This window comes from Euprymna scolopes, unplaced genomic scaffold (genome assembly GCF_053919585.1).
Source record: "Euprymna scolopes isolate OS-2025 unplaced genomic scaffold, ASM5391958v1 sca1, whole genome shotgun sequence".
Taxonomy (NCBI): Eukaryota; Metazoa; Mollusca; class Cephalopoda; order Sepiida; family Sepiolidae; genus Euprymna; species Euprymna scolopes.
This window is the reverse complement of record NW_027633102.1, coordinates 401,577-407,679: the sequence shown is the minus strand read 5'-3', so window position 1 is coordinate 407,679 and position 6,103 is coordinate 401,577. Positions and strand designations below refer to the sequence as shown.

The 6,103-nt window shown below is 60.3% G+C and overlaps 2 non-coding genes and 1 pseudogene across 2 annotated transcripts in view; all 3 read left to right on the top strand.

Moving 5' to 3' along the window:
* The first annotated feature begins 267 nt into the window (after window positions 1-267).
* On the top strand, window positions 268-2,637 carry LOC145273504 (small subunit ribosomal RNA; annotated as a pseudogene).
* A 398-nt stretch (window positions 2,638-3,035) lies between these two features.
* Window positions 3,036-3,193, top strand: LOC145273379 (5.8S ribosomal RNA). The gene has a single exon (XR_013866372.1). It is a non-coding gene; the product is annotated as a 5.8S ribosomal RNA (ribosomal RNA).
* A 594-nt stretch (window positions 3,194-3,787) lies between these two features.
* The window catches only part of LOC145273215 (large subunit ribosomal RNA), a 5,721-nt gene continuing 3,405 nt past the window's right edge, over window positions 3,788-6,103 (top strand). The window contains exon 1 of the ribosomal RNA XR_013866243.1: window positions 3,788-6,103. This exon is cut by the window's right edge and continues 3,405 nt beyond it. This is a non-coding gene — a ribosomal RNA (large subunit ribosomal RNA).

Below are 6,103 nucleotides of genomic sequence, written 5' to 3'. Positions count from 1 at the left end.
CGTTTGTCGTATGTATCGCTGTCAAGGGTGCCGTTGTCGTTGTTGTTGTCGACGTTGGTCGCTTTCGTTCTTTGAGTCTCGGTCTCGGTCCAAGTCAGGGGAGAAACAAAAAAGAGGCCATCAGCGCGGGCAGCGCGCTTCTTCTGACGGCGAACCCCCTCGAAAAATAAATAAACACGTGCCCGTCGTTGTAGTTGTCTGTCTTATGTCGGTCGGTCGGTCGGTCGGTCTGTCGTTCTGTCGAAACAAAGTCCCAAATTCCAACGATACCTGGTTGATCCTGCCAGTAGTCATATGCTTGTCTCAAAGCTTAAGCCATGCAAGTGTAAGTTCACGCCACGCATTAGAACGGGCGAAACCGCGAATGGCTCAGGAACCGGACCTAATCCTCGGGACCGTATTCCTCCTCGGAGGCGATGGATAACTGTGGCAATTCTAGAGCTAATACATGTGACACAGGCCGCGATCGGTCGGCGCGCCGTCGTCGCCACGCCTCGCGCGCTGGCACCCGCGTCGGCCGTTCCGGGTCGCGGCGCTACATATTAGACTGAGACCGATGCGCGTCATTCCGTCCTCCCGTCGTCGGCGTTCCCGCTCGCGGGTCCGTTCGGTGGCGGGGCTCATAGGGCGGCGCGCTCCGCTTTGGTGACTCTGGATAACTCACTGGTCGATCGCACGAGCTTTCACGCCCGGCGACGGGTCTCTCGAGGGTCCGCCCTATCAACTGTCGACGGTCGGTTAAGTGCCTACCGTGGTTACTACGGGTAACGGGGAATCGGGGTTCGATTCCGGAGAGGGAGCATGCGAAACGGCTACCACATCCAAGGAAGGCAGCAGGCGCGCAAATTACCCACTCCCGGCACGGGGAGGTAGTGACGAAAAATAACGACGCGGGACTCTGTCGAGGCCCCGCGATCGGAATGAGTACACTTCAAATCCGTTAACGAGGACCAACCGGAGGGCAAGTCTGGTGCCAGCAGCCGCGGTAATTCCAGCTCCGGTAGCGTATATTAAAGTTGTTGCGGTTAAAAAGCTCGTAGTCCGAACTCGGGTTCGTGGTCGCGCAAGCGGCCCCGGGGCGGCGGCGCCATCGTCCGTCGTTGACTTTGGTCGTCCGTTCGCATTCCCGGCCCTTTCCGCCGGTGTCAACCGCTAGCATACCCGCCACGCGGTCCTGCCGGCGAGGTGGACGAGGAGGTCGTGATCGGGATCCGGGAAAAAAAAAACAAGTGGTCGTCGGTTCGGTTCCGGGAGTAGTCTAACGGGGGGGTGCTACGTGTGTGTGTTTGGGTGCGTTCATTCGCATCCCCGCACTCTGACCCCCGCGCTTCTCTCCCTCTCCCTTTCCGCGCGTTCCTCTTTTTTTTTGAACCCCCCGGTCCGCTCCGAGTCCCTGCTTCGTGTCTTGTCTGCGCGCGTGTTGCGGTCGGCGGTTTCTCCTCCAAGGGTGCTCTTAACCGAGTGTCCGCGGCGGCCGGTACGTTCACTTTGAAAAAATTAGAGTGCTCAGAGCGGGCTGTTCAAGCTTGCATACGATAAGCATGGAATGATGGAAGAGGGCCTCGTCTACGTCTGTCGGTCTCCGTCTACGGCGAGGCAATGATCGAAGGGAGCGGTCGGGGCCACTCGTATTGCGACGTTAGAGGTGAAATTCTTGGATCGTCGCAAGACGAACTGCAGCGATGGCGTGTGGCAAGCACGTTTTCCTCGATCAAGAGCGAAAGTCGGAGGTTCGAAGACGATCAGATACCGTCGTAGTTCCGACCGTAAACGATGCCGACCGGCGATCCGCCGGCGTTCGCTTCCATGACCCGGCGGGTAGCCTGCGGGAAACCAGAGTTCGGTTCCGGGGGGAGTATGGTTGCAAAGCTGAAACTTAAAGGAATTGACGGAAGGGCACCACCAGGAGTGGAGCCTGCGGCTTAATTTGACTCAACACGGGAAAACTCACCCGGTCCGGACACCGGTAGGATTGACAGATCGATAGCTCTTTCTCGATTCGGTGGGTGGTGGTGCATGGCCGTTCTTAGTTGGTGGAGCGATCCGTCTGGTTGATTCCGATAACGAACGAGACTCCGGCCTGCTAACTAGTGCGCCGATGTCAGTGATTTTTACGGCGGGCTCGGCGTCCTCCGTGGCGCTCGGGTCCGGGTCGGTTTTCTCACGCACTTCTTAGAGGGACGGGTGGCAGAAAGCCACACGAGGCGGAGCGATAACAGGTCTGTGATGCCCTTAGATGTCCGGGGCCGCACGCGCGCTACACTGGAGGTATCAGCGGGGACTTCGCCCCGGCCCGAGAGGGTTGGGAAACCTCTGAACCACCTCCCGTGATAGGGATCGGGGCCTGTAACCAACCCCGTGAACGAGGAATTCCCGGTAGGCGCGGGTCAACAGCCCGCGTCGATCACGTCCCTGCCCTTTGTACACACCGCCCGTCGCTACTACCGATCGAACGGTCCGGTGAGGTCCTCGGATCTGGCCGACGACGCCGCCGGGCAGTGCGCGACGTGTCCGTCACGACACTCGTGCATCTACGCCTCGGCGTTCGATGCCTGGAGAAGACGACCGAACCGATCGTTTAGAGGAAGTAAAAGTCGTAACAAGGTTTCCGTAGGTGAACCTGCGGAAGGATCATTACCGTTTTCCCGTTCGAGACTGGTTTGTTGTTTTCCGGCCTACCTCCTCTGTCTGTCGGCGTCAACGCCTCGAATGCGCGCAAACAAACCTATAAAAGGCGGAGCGAGAGATAGATTTGTGGTGACGCGGAGGTTTTTAAAGCCCCAGCTCTTCTTGCTTGCTTCCGCGTCTTACCACCTGTTTGTTTTTTCGCCCACCGCAAGTGATGGCCGCTTCTTCTTTGCCTTGTCGCCGCTTTATCGTTTTTTTTGTTTTTTTGCAGCCGCTGTGCCACCGCCGCTAGCTAAAAAAACAAACTACTCGCGACATTGCAATGCCGTCACGCCTCCTCGCACAGACCTCCTCGCACACTACTAAATCTATATAAACAAAAACTAATATAAAAAAACCAAGTGCTGAACCCTGGACGGGGGATCACTCGGCTCGTCCGTCGATGAAGAGCGCGGCCAGCCGCGATAACTGATGCGAATTGCAGGACTCAGTGAACATCGACACCTCGAACGCACATTGCGGCCCCGAGATCCCTTGTCTCGGGGCCACGTCCGGTCGAGAGGCGGAACGTTACATGTCTTTCTCCGTTAACGAAACGACATCTTGCCGTCCCCGTGCCCGCCCGGTCCTCGGCACGGTGGTAACCGGGACGTCGCAGGAGCGAGTGACGAGGGGGAAGAAAAATAAAAAAAGAATTGACTCCTTTCAATGTCTTTTTTTTTTTTAAAACCCTCTCCGGCCTCCTCCTTCGTCTCCCGCTGGCAGACCGCGGAGTCTTTTCCCTTTTCGACCGCGTGAAGAAACACTGTGGAGGAGGAGCAGGAGGAGTCTGTCCGAAAGCAGCCGAAGGGAGACCAAAAAAAAAGTACCGACCTAACCGACTGCCGACGTAAGCGCCGCCTGCTCGTCTCGCTCTCTGCCTCATGAAGGTGTCTCTCAGCGACGCCTCGAGCAGCGCGACGAGCACGGCCGTCGCACCGTAAAAAGGTGGCCGCGTCGTAGGCAACGCAACGTCGGATGGGGAGGACCCACGCTTTTTTTTAATTGTTGGCTTCTTCATTTTCGGTCGGACGGGCGCTATATCGGCCAGCCGTCGTCACACGGAGGGTACCGATCGAGATTCCTCTCCTCCAAACACCACACTCTACTAAAGAACCGCCGCCCTCGGCTCGGACGAGACGACCCGCTGAACTTAAGCATATCGCTAAGCGGAGGAAAAGAAACCAACCGGGATTCCCTTAGTAACGGCGAGTGAACCGGGAGAAGCCCAACGCCGAATCCCGTCGCAAGTTAAAGGCTTCGGGACGTGTGGCGCATGGGTCGAAGGCAGCCGTTCGTTTTCGTCTCGCATAGTTCGGAGTTCCCTCGATCGGGGCCGCCCGCGGCGGGTGCCAGGCCCATTCGGTGCGGACGGCGAGCGACGGCCTTCGATCCGAGAGTCGGGTTGCTTGGGAACGCAGCCCAAATCGGGTGGTAAGCTCCATCCAAGGCTAAATACCGGGACGAGTCCGATAGTCGACAAGTACCGTGAGGGAAAGTTGAAAAGAACTTTGGAGAGAGAGTTCAAGAGAACGTGAAACCGCCCAGGGGTAAACGGGTGGGACCGCTCACCGCGATCGCGGGGGGACTCAGTCCGGTGCTGCCTAGGCTCGAGCCCAAACTCGATGTGTGTTCTTGAAAGAGAGGCCGTCGCGGCACAGGTCGTCGTTCGTCGTGTCCGCGGGGGACTCGTTCCCCGCGGTTCCAGCTTTTGTGCCCGCGTCGCCGACGAAGAGACGGGCCGCGTGGATAGCGGGAAGGGAAACGTGGTGACGACCGCGGCGTCGGTAGGTGGCTGCGTCGGGTTGGCTGCGACGGAGGGGACTCGTCCTCTCGATCGCTGCTGCCGCCGGGCCCTAACCCGCCGCATCCGTCGCCGCCGCTTCTTCTTTCCTCCTGCTCCCTCCGCGCGCGACTCCGCTGCACCCGTCCCCTTCATCATCGCTCGGCGTAATCATGGCGCGGGCGCTTCGGCGCGACCTCCGCGCGGCCGGCACCGGACGCACTTCCCCTCCGGTCCGTCGTCGCGACCCGTTCCCGGCGTGCAGGTCGAACACGCGGGTTTTTTTCCGTAGGCGGCAGGCGTTTCATCACCCTGAAAACCCCCGTCTTCCCACCTTGTGAAGTCGGGGGCCACCGGCCGTCGGGCCCGCGAACGTAACTGCCCCTTTCTGCCGGGAACGGAGGAAATCTGACACGATCCGTTACACGTGGCGAGCCGGTCCGTTTTGATCCCGCCGGAAGTCGCGTGCGGGCGACGCACTCTGTGTGTCGCTCCTTAGGCGCCCCACCGTCTCGGGCGCGTGCGCGATGAGAGGCGGGATAGGACTGGCGCGGCCTCGCCGTCACGCACCTCGCCGACGTTTCGGGTTCTTGTCGGGGGCAACCCCGCCCGCGCCCGTTTCCGTTTCCGGAGAGGTCGCTCGGCGACGCTTTTTTACTCGAGCCGCCCGCCACCCGGGTCAGCGACGTGCATCGGCAACCCACCCGACCCGTCTTGAAACACGGACCGAGGAGTCCTGGCCGTTCGCGAGTCGTAGGGGCCACCTCTGACTAACCCCGAAGGCGAAGCGAAAGCGAGAGAGCGTGTAGGAGGGCGTCGATCGGGAGAGGTGTCGTGGCAAAGTCGTCCGGGGGTCGTCGGGGGGTGTCGTCGGTCTCGTGCCGTCGTCTTCTCCTCGCCTCACCCGCCTCCGAGCCGTGCCCGATCCCGCCGGCGCGGCGTTTTCGGCCTTCCGCCGTCGCTGCTGCGGTGCCCGCAACTTTTCCTTTTTTCTCTCTTCCCGAGAGAGATAGGAGAGGGAAGGCTCGTGGCTGACGTGCGGTTGTTTTTTCCCTCCTCCCCGAGAGGGGACCGGCGCATCATCCAAAAAGGGGAATTGCCGGGCGCCAGCTTCCATATCCCTCCTTCCGCCCATCGGTGAGATCCCGCGGCTTGAACTAGTCCTATTTTGTCGTCGAGTTTAGGCGCTGCGCGCGGGCGCATCACCCCCGGGTCGGTTTCCCCTTTTTCCGAGTACGACTCGGCCGACTCTGGCGTAGCGAGCGACCAGGGACCCGAAAGATGGCGATCCACGCCCGGTCGGGATGAAGCCAGAGGAAACTCTGGTGGAAGTCCGAAGCGCCTCTGACGTGCAAATCGATCGTCGCGAACCGGGTGTAGGGGCGAAAGACCAATCGAGCCGTCTAGTAGCTGGTTCCCTCCGAAGTTTCCCTCAGGATAGCTGGCGCTCGATCGTCGCAATTCCATCCGGTAAAGCGAACGATTGGAGGCCCCGGGGCCGTTCACGGCCTCGACCTACTCTCGAACTCGGAACGGGTGGAACGGGCCGACTCTCCCGAACGACGGAGCCGACCCATCCGGCCGCCGCCGCCAGCACGCTTCGCTGGGCGGTTGGTCACCTCGAATGCGAGTGCCAAGTGGGCCACTTTTGGT